This window comes from Castor canadensis, chromosome 1 (genome assembly GCF_047511655.1).
Source record: "Castor canadensis chromosome 1, mCasCan1.hap1v2, whole genome shotgun sequence".
NCBI lineage: Eukaryota > Metazoa > Chordata > Mammalia > Rodentia > Castoridae > Castor > Castor canadensis.
The window spans coordinates 149,977,417-149,991,925 of record NC_133386.1 but is presented as its reverse complement, the minus strand read 5'-3'; the positions used below and the strand labels follow the sequence as shown (position 1 = coordinate 149,991,925).

Genomic DNA, 14,509 nt, shown 5'->3' with positions numbered 1-14,509 from the left:
AATATGAGCCATGTTTTTAGGCTTGCATTTGGTGCTCTATTTATATTAACTCTTGGACGGCTCATTGTAACTCCGTTTTACAAAAGAGGAAACTGAGACATAGGGAGATTGTATGAGCTGTTAGGAGCAGAACTAGTATATGAACCCAGGCAGTCTGAGTCTGACAGTAGAATTTGTGCATGTAACCATTGTGCTGTAGTAGCATGAGGGGTCAATTTGTGTCACTGTCACAGGGGTGAAGGGCTGGCTTTAATGTAGCACTGTTTGCTGATCAGTTTGGAAGGGATGAAGGTCTGCTTCATTTTGGAAAAATTGTTTTTAGCAAACATCAGATTCATTACCAACACCCAGAGTGATGGGTTGGCTATGGCTCATGTTGGAATTTGGTGGATGACAGGAAGTCCCATGGTAATAGGCGTCTCCAGAGAATCTTGCCATGTGATTCTTCCTTCAGCCTGAGTCCCTGCACCATGTTACCTCCTGTCCGCCCAGAAGGTTTCCTTGCACTCCTGTTTTGCCCTTGGTGTTCTTGGTTTTGCTTTTCTAAATCTTAGTGTTGAGGTTATGCTTGATCCATCCTGGAGCAGAAAGTGAGTGCTTAAAATCCTACCCTCTCTTTTCTATCACCTGTTTCTGGCTGGTCCCTTTCTAGGGACCTTGCCATCTGGCTGTGCTCAGGACAGGGTATAACCAGGATGGAAAAAAGTCTGTCCAATTGGTTGCTAGGCTTCATAAGTTTATTCATCAAATATTTGCAGGGCATTTTCTATGTGTCAGACACCAGAAAAGCATGAGACAGACCAAGCTGCTGGAGACCACTCTGAGGAGGGAATTCAGACAAAAGTGGGTGGAGGGCAAGGCAAGTGACCAGAAAAATTGCTGATACCTCTTGGTGCTCTTGAGGTTGGTCCATATTGGTGGCTTCCTGTAAGTCAGGGGCCTGAACTGGACAGCCTGTGAAGCCCTGTCCCTCCATGGCCTCTGTGGCCTGGAGTGTGACATCTGCAAGGAGCCTCTAATCTCCAGCTCTGATGTTCCCCCTCTCCTCCTTCAAAAAGGAAGGACTTGTGGAAGGGAAATGCAGCAGTTTTTTTAACCTCATTCATAGAGAGAGAAGACAAACTTCCTCTCCCAGTGGTATCTGGGGAAATGCAAATGCCATCATTCTCTTGCATCATTGTATGGAACAGAGCAGGCCCCCAGGACACCCCAGGGGAGATAGGACATACCAGCTTCCTCTGGCCATAGTCATGGACCTCCTCTCATGCAAAGCCTGAGGTGTGGGCAGGGATGTGCTTGTTTCCTTCCTGGGTTGGGAAGATCTGGGTCCTTAGGGCTGAAGGGAAGAAATGCTGCATCCTCGCCTCCCTAGACTTTACTGTGTCTCTTACAACCCCACATTTAGGTGTCCGATGTTCCATGGCTTCCCCTGTGTGCTTCTCCCTGCCTCCTATTGTCTGCCACCTTCTTCCTTGCCAGTGATCTCCAAAATCAACAAGGGGCAAAAGCAGATAAAGGAAAAACCAAGTCTTGGTTGGGGCATGGACTTCAGAGACACACCATTTGTCAAAACTCATAGAACTGTACACCTAAAGTCGGTGCATGTAAGTCACGCACCAATGTTCTGAAAATGAAGGTGTGACAAAGAGATGGGGAAGTCCTTTTCCTGTGGGGTGGAAAGGGAGGATGGAAGCAGCATGTTTTGGGAGGTCACTGAAAGGAAGATTGTAAACTGTGGGGAAGACAGGCCCTGAAGGGTTGAAGCAAGCCTGCTGCTTGAGGCAGTGAGGCAGGGTAAGCTTCCTACCCTAGTGGTGGCAGATCAGATGATGGCATATCACTGTTCCCAAGTACAGGCTCATGTCACATTTTTCCCTGCAAGCAGTGGTTGTTATTTTCAAACAGGGGCCACAAGAAAGTCCATAGGATGAGACTCTGTCCTGGGGGGATTGTAGATGTGGATAGGAACTGGAGGACCCTGGTCCTCCAAGCCTGCCATGTTGCCATAGCAACTCCATGGGCTGCCTCCAAGGTAACTTGGGGCAGAGCCCCTGGCTGTGGCTTCTTCCTGCCTCTTGCTGGAAGATCTTCAGGGGCTCCTAGCCTTGTCAGTAATGGCTCTGCCTTTCTCTCCATTGTCCCCTGAGTTCCATGTCCTTTCTTCCCAGTGGTAAGGGTAGACTGTCTCTTGGGATAGGGCCTGGACTTGAGCATCATGGGCTGGTAAAGAAGTTTAGACCATTTTCTATACTTCTAGGAGTGAGCTATTGAAATACACAAGCCCTCAAAGAAACCTGGGTCCAGAGATGGAGAGATCCTGTGCTAACATCCAATTGGAAGGGGACAAAAGCAAACAGAGATGCAGCCCAGAGCCATGGCCCTGGGCCTCCCAGGAAGCAGGCTAGGGTTTGTCCAAGGTGGCTATGTTTGCTGCCCGGACTATGGTATGGCCACAGGATTTTATGAATGGATTGGAGGCCATGGGGACTGAGTGGGAAAGATTAGGTCAACAGTGTAGACTCCAGACAGAAGTCTAAGAGCTCTGAACTTTGGGAGCTAACAGGGATAATGGACCCACAAAAATGTCTATATCTTAACCCCCAGAGCTATGTTACATGACAGAGAGGAATTAAGACTGCTAATCAGATGAATTTAAAGTAAAGCTTGCCCTGGATCTAGTCATGGAGCACTGTGACTAGAGGAAGTAAAAAGAGGGAAACAAAACAGAGAGAAGGCCATGGGAGATTTGGCCACTGGTAGCTTTGACAGTGGAAGAGAGCCATGAGTCAGGGAATGTGTCAGCCTCCAAATGGTAGCAGAGGGAGAAACACACTCTCCTATGGATCTTCCAGGGGGAACATAGTCCTGCTACAGCTTCATTTTAGTCTTATAATGCCTTTGTTGGACTTCATGACCTCCAGCACTGTGAGATGGTAAATTTGTTCTGAGCCACCAAGGCTGTCACAGTTTGTCACAGCAGCAAAATTAGTACTAGAAACTATAGCATTAGTACTAGAAACTGACCTGTTGCATAGGATTCCGGGCCTGGAAGGGCTCTACACTTGGTTTAATGCTCTGTAGTCACTGTGTTAAAATTCTTAATAATTTTTGAATAAAGGACACCACGATTTCCTTTTGTACCACCCCAGGATATGCACCTGGTCCTAGAGGACAAGGGGGATGTCTCCAGGTGGGGCACCTGGGATCATGATTGCTGGACCACGTTGGAGTTGTTGCCTGTGGGCTAATGATATACAACAAGAAATACTACTTCTCATTTATTGTGTGTCAGGTGCTGGGTAAATGCTTACTGTACATTTTCTCATTGAACTTTATCCTCATGCTTTTTAGGTAGTTGTTATTATTCCCATTTTGTGGATGATAATGCTAAATATTTGCAAGATTCAGAGACCCATTCAGGGTCTGTAATTTCCAGCTACTCAGGAGGAAGAGGTAAGAGGATAGTTGTCTGAGGCTAGCCTGGGAAAAGTTATCACAAGATTTGCAAAAGAAAATAAAAGCTAACGGACTGCTTGCATGACTGAAGTGGTAGAGTGCTTGAGCAAGAGGCCCGAGTTCCATCCCCAATAGCACCCTAAAAATGGAAAGAAAAGAATGAAGACACTTTATTTTTAAACTTGTTCAAGTTTCCACAAGTGGCAGAATCAGTGTTTTTATATGGTTCTCATGACTTCAGGACACTACTGGATCCTCTGGTCCTACCCTACCCAGGTGAGCTTCTCTGATTTGGGATATTGGCTCTGGAGAAGATGCAGAGGTCTGAAAAAGACATGTCCTCTGTGAGCACAGCCTCTGGACAAAGGAGTAAAATAAACATTCTCAGCAACGATTGTGCTAATGCATTGAAAATGCCAACTGCACAAACACAATTGGGGAAAAACACTCTTTAACAGAAGCACCCTGGGAAAATACTTCTGGTTCTCATTCACATTATCCTCATTAAGGACAAGTAGTATGATGCTGTTCTGAAAGGAAAAGTAGTCTTGAACTATATTAATAAAAGTGTAATATCCTAAAGGAGGTAGGGGGTAGTTTGTTTTAATCTCCTACTCAGATCTTAAAGGCAGAAATGGATTTTAAGGGATATAGAGAAAGTGGACCATTCAGAGGAGGACAGCTCGGGAGAGAACCTGAGTTACGTAACAAACAGATACTGTTTCTCCTTAACAGATTAGTAGTTAAAACTTGGCTTCCTGGACTCTAAGGCCAGAGCTCTCATTTGCAAATTGGGTTACCTCCAGTAAGTTACCCAGCCTCTCTGTGCCTTGGTTTTCCTCTGTAAATTAGGGACAGTAGTGCAAAAATTGAATGTGTAATATATATATGGAGACAGTTTGTGAAATAGTGCCTGACATGTAGTAGCTGCCATTAGCTTTTAGTTACTTTTATTATCTGTGTCTCTGGTTTGTAAAAGTGATGATATGGGAGGTAGGCACAATCATGACTTAACTTCCTGAATGAGTGCTGTGTGGACAAGGAGCACATGGGACAGGGCATCTGCCCTGGTGTTAGATGAGAATAGGGACAGGTAGGCACTGTGGGACAGGTCACAGTGAAGTCCCCAAGACTGATTGCTGCCCAGCCCCAGAGATCTAGGCATCAGAGGCTGAGCCCTGAACCAGCTCTGCTGGAGAGAAAAGATGCCCTGGTCTCCTTTGGCATCTGCCTTCTCCTTCCCTGACAGATCTCTGGGACTTGCTTCTGCTTCCCGGGATGATCTGGTCTGTCTCATATTCCTAAGGTCTAGTTGCCGTGGGCCTGGCCTACAAACCCATCACACAGAGACAACTAGTCCCTAATGTGACTTTTCCTCCAGGACCAGCTGACTTTTACTCCCTGAGCAACTCTTCATTTAACCCCAGGGATCCCCTAAGATCTTTGGTGTCAAATGGTTTCCCTGTTTCCCATGGGTTGCTTGCGTTGTAAATAATTCTTTTCCCCATTTTCCTACATAAAATCTACATTTGTTTATATAGCAGATCCTTCCCGGAAATTGGTAAAGTCACCGGAAAGGATGTTTGTTGAACTTCTGCCTCTGGATGAAAGCTGAATGTTTTGATGATTGCATGTACTTAACAGTTCACTTGTCAGCAGTTCCTGGGTCAAATTCTGTTCCTAGATCAGAACTGCCCCATTTCTCTTGTTTGTGGACTCTTGAAACTCTCAGATGTCCATTATCTCTTCCACATCTGGGCTGGAGGTGGTATCTTGCCAGGAACTCAAAGCCCTGACTGTACTACATATCCTCACCCTACTCTCTCCCATTACTCTCTCCCTTGCCCCTCTGGCTTGTTGGACCATCTGATCTTATTTCTCAGTCAGGAATGGAGTAAATGTACAATCAGTGATTCCATTCCTCTTTATCTTGGTGATGTTCTCACCCATACAGCTCTCATGGCCTGAATTCATTCTACTTGCTTGTGAATTCAAGTATTTATTCATGTGTGCATCAGCCAGGCACCCAATGCTGGCAGAGTTTCTACTCAGTGCTGGACATTGTGCCAGGCAGGAGGCATTTGTGGTCTGCAGACATGCCCTGACCTCATGTAGCTGGAACAGACCCTGCTGATGTGAAATAGTCATATACAGAAATACATTGCCGTAGCATACATTTGCATGAAAGAAAAGCAGAGAAGCCCACAGTATCTCATGAGGGTCTGACTCCAGCCTGGGAAGTAAAGTGAGCCTCTCTGTACTGGGCTGTCTATATGCTCTCAGGGACTAAGGGACCAAATCTACCCAGGTGACCACAGGTGTGTGGGGTTCTTTGTAGGCGATGTAGGCCCATTGCCACAAACTCAGAAACCAATAATCACTCCACCTCTGGAGTGTGACTCCGAACATCCTGGATGGCTCAAGGCTACCAGCCTCTTTGCTCCACTTCTGCTGTGTCTCTACCAGTGACTCATGTGCATGTCTACAGTTCACTCACTGTCCAATGTTCTGCTTCTTCCCCATTCTTACTGCTCCCCTGGACTTGTGCTACTGTCTCCTTAGGATATCTCACATTCAACCTTCCCATGAGAAAGGCCTTGATAAGACTGGTGATTCTTCTTCAATATTGTGAAATCTGACTACACAGCACTATTGTGCTAAGCTGCCTCATAGGCGAACAGCCAGCCTATTGATAGCTAGGTGGGGTTCAGGAATCAGTCTCTGCTTTCATTAGTTTGGGAACAAATGGGGAGGCTGCAGGACAGAAGACTAAGAAAACAACTTTACATAAGTAATCTCCTAGGATTGTTTATTTAAAAGGCAACAATGTAACCGGAAGACAATCTTAGACTTCTGGTACTCCATAACATTTGTCATATTAATTTGCACCATCCTACTATACATACTCTCTTCTCTCCATTTCTCATGCAGAAATTGGCAGCCTGGGAGCAACACTGCCCACCGGGTCTCTGGGCTGCCAGGAATGCAATACCAATGTTTCCTCAGAAGCATCTCAACTGGGCCTGGGAAGGAAGGTGAAGACCATCATGTAGCAGGGGTTAGGAGTACAGGCTCTAGAGTGAGATGATCTAGGATTAAGTCCTGGGAGATAACTTTCTATCTCAAGTCTATTTCCCACATCTGTAAACTCAGAATACAGTGGTACTTACAGGATTGTAGGAAGGAATGAAATGGGAGGACAAGAGTAAAGGTATCTGTATATCTCTTAGCATGGTCATGACATATTACAAACACTCAGTAAATGGAAATACTATTATTATTTCCAAGGATTCTGCATGGAGTCCCTGGGCAGAAGGGGAAGCAAGCACAATAGTCTCTTTGTTCCAGACATCATGGAGACATAGAAACTAAGCAGAGGAAAGGATAATCTTGACTGTTCTCATGTGCGATGAGAATCCCCATATTGTCCTCATCCTTGAGGTTTCATTTTAAGTTGAGCATCCTGGTTGCTGATAGGCTCTGAGTTCATCTGATCTGAAAAGTTCTAGAGCAAACTAGAAGTGTGCCCATGTGAGGTCATAGGACCATCCTGCAAGTTCTGTTGGTACAGGTAGGAGAACAGCACGAGGACATTGTTTGCTTTGAAAAGCCGGGAAGGTGTTGCTTGTCTTCCTGGGGCCAGATGTGTCCCTGAGTTTATGCTCCAGGTAGTTGATATTATACTTCAACTCTTGTATGCTGACTGCAGCTGAGAGAGGAGTGGCTCTCTGGGAGAAACATGGGAAGACAGTGGCTAGGACAACACTTTTAAGGGGCCGGGCCTGAGAGTGTCACCTTCTCACTTGCTTTGTCCATGTAGAGCCCTCCTCAGTGCTCTTTGAACCCTGGCATAGTTGGACACTGCTCCCGTGTGTATTGGTCAATAGACCCCAGGTCACCGTCTACTTTGATCTTCATTCTGGAAAAGGTGTGCTTAATTTTTCTACTTGGCAGGTTAAGCATCCACTCTGATGGACTAGGATCTTGCTCATTTGCCAAGGTCAAGGGAGGCGAGGATCTGTGAATCCAATATAGAGATGCCCAGCTGCAGGGAATGATGCTCACTGCTGCCCTGGGACTTACCTTGTGGCCAGGAGCTCATCTTGGTTTGACTTTGTCCTCTATGGCTTCCCCTTCTCTCACAGGTAATGGCACTGATGCTCTTGATATAAATTTGCCTCATAAACAACTCCAAATAATCTGGGGGGTGAGTCTACAGAGAGACTTCCTAAGCTGTTGCTCCTGTTTCCGCATTTTCTTTTGTGTGCAGAGATCGATGAAGTGGAGTTTATCATGACCATCAATTCCAGCTTATTAGACAGCCCTAGCACTCCCTTCTCCAAAACACCTTGTTTTTTATCTCTGGTGGAAAATAGCTTGACTTTGAACAAAAATAAAAGAAAAAGGGGAACTTTTATGACTTAATTTTATACGGGAATGTTCCTCCTCTCAAAATGAGGAAGGCCTTTGCCTGCTACAGTTAGATATCCTCAAGGAACTTAAATTAGGAAGGACTGGTTACACTTGTGTGGCTCCTTGGAATTCCACATATTCAGACCCTTCTCTTCAGAAGTGAGTGGAGATGTGGGAGAGTAGGAGCAGCCATCCAGAAAAGGCAGGAAATGGTTCTGTGTTATAGCTTGCAAATGGGATGTCACCCAAAGGCCCATGTGTTGGATGTCCACATGTGTTGAAGTGCCCAGCTTGTTGAACTTTTGGGAGGTGGTAGAACCTTAAGGAGATGAGGCCTAGTGGAAGGAAGATAGATCACTAGTGGCATACCCTTCAAGAAGACAGTGGGACCCTGACCCCTTCCTATCTCTCTGCTTCCTGACCACCATGAGGTGAGCAGCTCTCCTTTACCGTGTTGTACTGTACTGACATAGGCCCAAAGCAACCAGATCAAGTGACCATAGACTGAAACCTCTGAAATTGTAAGCCAAAATAAACCTTTCCTCCCTTTATGTTGATTTATTTCAGGTATTTGTCAAAGTGACAGAAAGTAGACTAACACACTCTATGAGACTATCCTGGCTGTGAACAGGCATGAAATAGAGTATGTGGTAGTCAAATCCTGGAGGACTCAGGAGCTACGTGGATTAGTTACTTTTGCATAGTTGTGACCAAAATACCTGAAAGAAACAACCTAATGAAGGAAGGATTTATTTTGGCTCATGGTTTCAGAGTACTCAGCCCATGGTCATTTGGCTCTGTTTTTCTGGGTCTATTGTAAGGCAGAACATCATAGTGGCAGGAGAGAATGTAGGAAGATGTTGTTCACCTCATGGAAGACAGGAAGCAGAGTGCATGGAAGGAACTGGGGACCAGGTATAATCTTCAAAGGCATGATTCCAAGTTACCTACTTCCTCCATCTAAGTCACACCTCCTAAAATTTTCAGAGCCTTCTAAAATAGCACCACCATCTGTGGACCAAGTATGCAACACATGAGCCTGTGGGTAACATTTTGTATTCAAACCTTAACATTGGGAACTCCTAGCTCCCAAAGGCTCACGGCCATCTCATAATGCAAAAATGCATTTAGTCCATTTCCAAGAATCCCCGAAGTCTTAACAGTTCCAACATTGTCCAAAAGTCCAAATCTAACATCTCTTCTGAGACTGAAGGCAAACTCTTAGCTATGATCCCTGTAAAAATCAGAAACAAGTTACCTACTTCCAACATACATTGGCACAGTATAAACGTTCCCATTCCAAAAGGGAGAAATAGTAAAACAGTAAGGAAAGATTGAACCAAAATAAGACCAAAGCCCAGCAGGGCAAATACTAAATTGTGTAGCTTCATGACTGCCATCTGGGGTATGTGGTACTAAGATGTGCACTCCAACAGACTTGGACAGACCTGCCTCTATGACCTTACTCTTTACAGCCCACACGGCCTCTCTCCAGGGCTGGCTCCGCTCATTGCTTACATTTTCCTTGGCAGATGCTCCATGTTTCCAACATCTCCAACAGCATAGCTTAGACTTCCCTGTGACAACTTCATGCATAGCCCTCTCCGGGGCTCTCTATAGGGACTCAGTCTGCTACATATTGCCAGGCCTCCCAGATCTTCCTTTGAAATCTGGGTGGAAGCCTCCATGACCTCTTAACTCTTACATTCTGCATGCTTGCAAAACCAGCATCATGTGGATGGCACCAGCGTCTGCCACCAGTTTGAGCTGAAGCCCAGCCTCCTTGAAGCATGGCTGCAACAGCTTCTGAGTGCTTGTACTGTACTGCTGAACATGGAAAACAAATCCTGGGGAAACAGCTCCCTGGGCAGCCCTTTTTCAGAAGGACACCCAGTGGTGCTCTCTTCTCAAGGGAAAAGTTTTTCAAATGAGTTTACCCTTTCATAATGTTGAGCTTGCCCTATGGTTGCCTCAAGGTATCTTTCCTACTGCCTCAAAGCAAAGTATTTGATTTCTTTTTAATGGTGCTCATCTCTTTATTCACCATGCCCTCCTTGTCTGCAACTTTAAATGCCCTGCTTTTCTGGCCAAATTCCATGTTTTTCAAATTTTTGCACTCTGTTGTTGTTCCCAATTCTTCCTATAAACCTGGATGAAAGCAGCCAGCAATGTCTGTACTACAGTCTGAATGCTATGCTTAATTGAAATTTCCTCTGCCAAGTTAATTAGTCCATTACTTTTAAATTCAGCATCACTCAAAGTCTCAGGACACAGATAAAATGTAGAGAAATTCTTTGCCAAAATGTAATAGGAATGACCTCTAGTCCAAATCCCATTAGAATTCCCATTTCCAACTAAAACCACATGAGCACAGTCTTCATTGTACGCATTCCAATAGGCATTTTGGTCTTCTAAGCTCTACTTACAGCATCTTAGGTTTTCTTTAATGCAGTTCTCCAAGCTTTTCTGAATTCTTCCTACAAACCAGGTTTAGTCATAGCAACAGCCCTACTCCTCTGGCATCATTTTCTGTATTAGTTATTTCCCATAGCTGTGACTCAAATAGTTGACAGAAGCAAGTTAAGAAAGGAAGGATTTATTTTGGCTCATTGTTTCAGAGGGTTTAGTCCATGGTCCCTTGGCTCTGCTTTTCTGGGCCTGTTGGGAAGCAGAACATCGTGACAGCAGGAGTGTGTATAGGAGGAGAATGTTCACCTCATGGCAGACAAGAAGCAGAGTGCATGGAAGAATCAAGGACCAGGTATAACCTTCAAAGGCACACCCACCAGTGACCTACTTCCTCCAACTAAGTCCCACCTTCCAAAGTTTCCAGAACCTCCCAAAATGGCACCACCATCTGTGGACCAAGTATTCAATGAGCCTGTGGGGGACATTTCATATCCAAACCATAAGACTAGGGGAGAACATCTCAGTGGTGCCCACATAAGAGACAGTCTATGGGTCTTGTGCTAAACTGACAGGTAAAGCCAGCTGGATTCTGGAGCAGCCATGCAGGGCTTGGGGTTCTTCCATGGCAACTCTGAGTGATGTGCACCTATTACAAGGCTCCAACTGCAGCAAAACGGTGCCTTTCCTGCATTCAGAATCCTGCAGTGATGGCCCAGGCTGTGCCCAGAAAGTATGCACACATCTTGCCCAACATGTTCCTCTTTCCTCTTTTTGCCACTCCCCCCTCCTCAGCATTCTGGTTCATTCTGCTTATGTGGAGAGAAAGATAGGGACCTGTATGTGTGGCTCAGGGAATTTGAAAGGAAATTTATTCAACAAATCAATAGAATGCCTGTTGTTTGACAGGCGCTTGCTGGGCAGTGGCCTGTAGCTGTGAGTAAGGCCAGTCCCAGCCCGCAAGAAGATCATGGTGTAGTCACAGCATGACTGGCCCTCCTAGTTTGCTTAGAACATTCAGTGCTCAAATGGGGAAAGTTCTAGGCAAACCAGAGGAGCAGATTACCTGATCCAGGCACAATAATGGGAAGGGATGTTTCTTGTTACATGTGGTGGTAACAAGATATTGGTTGAGAGGAAGGAAAAATGCACAAACTGGAATTTCCTCTGTTCACTGAGTGTGTGATATGAGTGTAATTTTTGCCCAGAAAAGACATCTAAGTGATCATTTATTCCTACAGAGAAGACTTGGAGAGAGTTGAGATGGCTTATCCATTTTCACATGGTAAGGCAGGACCAGTATCTGGGTGTATTCATTCCATGCCCCCTGTCCTGACATCTGCAATACTCTTCTTCTAAGAATGATCCTCTTCCTCTGCCTTGTCCTGTCCAGCTCTCCCCTCTCCACTCAACCAGACCCACTTTCATTTTGGTGCAGAAAAAACTCTTCCATCTAAAATCACCTGTGACAGCTATTCTCTCCATGTCATGTCAGGTGAGAGAGTCCTGTTAGACAGTCATGACATGACATGACATGGAGAGAGTAGCTGTCACAGGTGGTTTTAGCTGGAAGGGCCTGAACAGCTCCCAAGAGAGGAGATAAAAGAAGGATTTGAGGAGGTCAGGACATTTAGCCTGGAGGAACTAGTTAATTACAGTGTAAAGAAACTGAGAACTTCTGGAAACTGTGAGGAATTAGAGCCGTAAATCCAAGGGAAGGGAGCATAGGCAAGTGAGAGGCTGCTGGAGGAGCGGGGACCTGACTCCCCTTCAAGGGAGGAGGTTTATGAGAAAAGGAAATATGAGATCAGTGGCATGCATAGAATGTGTACGTTATTCATAAAATAACAACTCCGTTAGTTTTGTTTCAGGCCAAAAACATTCACCGACGACCTACTGTGTGCCGGTCACTGGCTTAAGGTGGGGAGATAGCATAGTCACGAAACAAAGTGTTTGCTTTTGGGAAGTCACATTCATAATAGGAGAGGGAGAAAGAGAGACAGAAAGAGAGAGAGAGAAACAATAAACAAGTATGGATATGATGCAATACACTAGGTGTTCTGTTATGTACACAAGAGTTTTCATAGAAAAACCTTATGTTCAAAAATCTTTTGTATGAAAATAGTTATCAGCAGGATTTAGCTTGTAAACAAAGGTAGCATTTCAATTCGCTTGGAGAAAGACCATCAGGAGACTGGTTTACAAAGACTGGTAGCTCACACCATCAAAGCTATTACTGGGAAAAATTAAAATGAGTCACCTCTGCAGGGGGAGACTGGGTACCTCCGTTCAGAACTAAGAAAGGAAGAGAGTGGGAGAAGGCCGTGAACATTTCTTTCTGAAAAACAGCTGGGAGGACCTGGAGATGCAGGAGCTGTCCATTGTCCTTATATTGAAGAAGAACAAGGACCACATGCTATTGTTTTGACACTGTATGACATTACTTTTAATATGCAGTTAGGAAGTAGTTCGTGTGCTAATATTCATCTCTATTTCCATACCCAGGGAAAGTCCAGCTGCTGGTCTTGACTGCCCACCATAAATAAATACTAGCCAGCAGAATTATATGACTATCAACCACAAACCTTTTAATTGCTGTTATTAAATTAGATTCACAACAACATCCACCCTCTACAATTTTGGAAGGGTCTGGTGAGTTTAAGAAGGCATTCCAGTCTTTGTCTTTCATTGGGATTTCTCCCTCCACTTCCTCGTCCTCTTCCTCCTTTCACTATGGGTAGATAATCTCTCCCCCTGGAGAGAGAACCTTCCAAGGTTGCAGAACCTTCACACAACTCACTTTTGCACACCATTTAGGTTTGAGATCAAACCTTTCCTGCCCATAAAGGGCTTCCTGACCACGCCTTAGAACAGCTTCCTGGGCATCATGCTGTCTCATGAGCCTCTTTTCATCTTAGCAAGTGTATGAAATTGTGTCATTTGTTTGCTTTCATGTTTCTGTTTCCCTTGCCAAAGCATAAGCTCCATGAGGACAAGTACAGTGTCCACTTCCTGTCAAATTCTCAGTGGCTACAACAATACCTGCCTGGTGGGAAAGGCTCAATAAATATTCATTCCAGTAAATACAAGAATGAGTGAATTCTACACAAATCTGTTAACTTAATGAAAATTACAAATATGAAGTAGGTTTGGGAAGAGTCTCAACCCTCTCCCTTCCCCCACCTCCCTTTGGTGAGAAAGGAGAGCTGGAAATAGAAAGGGAGAAGTTTCTGTAAATTTCTGGTAACCATAGAGACTGTGATTTTAGTTTATTAATCTCCTGCTCTTAAGCAGGCTGGGCCCCATGGTGATTTTCCCAAATTGCTCAGTCTGGTTATCCTGCAGCCTTCCTCATTAAGAAGAGCAGGCCCATTCCTATCCTGCAGCACTTTAATTACTGCAAGCAGAAGCCCTATGCTATGACACTCATTATTGCATGTTCTAACCTGGCTGCATCACCCATTTTGGAACCATGGAACATGATCACCAGCCCTAAACTCTGGAGTCTTCGTGCCAAGTGGTGGGCATGGGGAACTTCCATTCCAAGCCCAAGGTCTGGGACAGGCTTAAATTGCTTCTCTGTCCTTTCTTACAGCTGTTTTAAAGATGGAAGCTTACTGCCTTCTGGAACAACGTTTCATTTCAGCCAGGGAAGGGTCCTACAGTGTTTTCCTGCCTACAGAGGTTGTGCTTTCAGGGAAAATAATCATCCTTGGGAACCATGGCACTTCTTATTGTCTTGCCTTCTTATGGGGTCTGATTTCAGGATTGTGTGTTCCCTCTCTTATGGGGAATGGCATACAGCTTCTTATGAGTTTGCTTCTAACTTTTGGGGTACACACTTCTGTGAATGACTTCAGGGAACCTGGGGAAATGGTCAGTTAGGGGCAGACTTTCATTGTCATTGCTTCTTCAGTGATGAACCCTGGTGCACATGCCAGAAGACTAGAACTGGGATTCGGTCTTGGCAGTTGATTCCTGGTGTAACCATCAGTGGGGACTCAACCTCTTTATGGTTCATTGTCCTAAGCTGTGTACGAGACTGGGTTTGGTCATTTGTGTTGAGACTCTGACTCTAGCTTGCACCTGCTTCTGAGGATGATCCCTGAATGAGTGAGGGTATTGGAGGGGGAGGCAGGCAGGATGCCCCGTGGAGCATATTTTCCTACAGAGGTTTCCACCTAAGGTCTGGCCTCACCTGGGCCTTGCCAGTTTGGAAATACTAAGACTTTCC

At 45.1% G+C, this 14,509-nt stretch overlaps 1 protein-coding gene across 4 annotated transcripts in view; it reads left to right on the top strand.

Moving 5' to 3' along the window:
• Galnt18 (polypeptide N-acetylgalactosaminyltransferase 18) overlaps positions 1–14,509 on the top strand; it is a 322,267-nt gene that overhangs the window by 169,065 nt on the left and 138,693 nt on the right. The window lies entirely within an intron of this gene.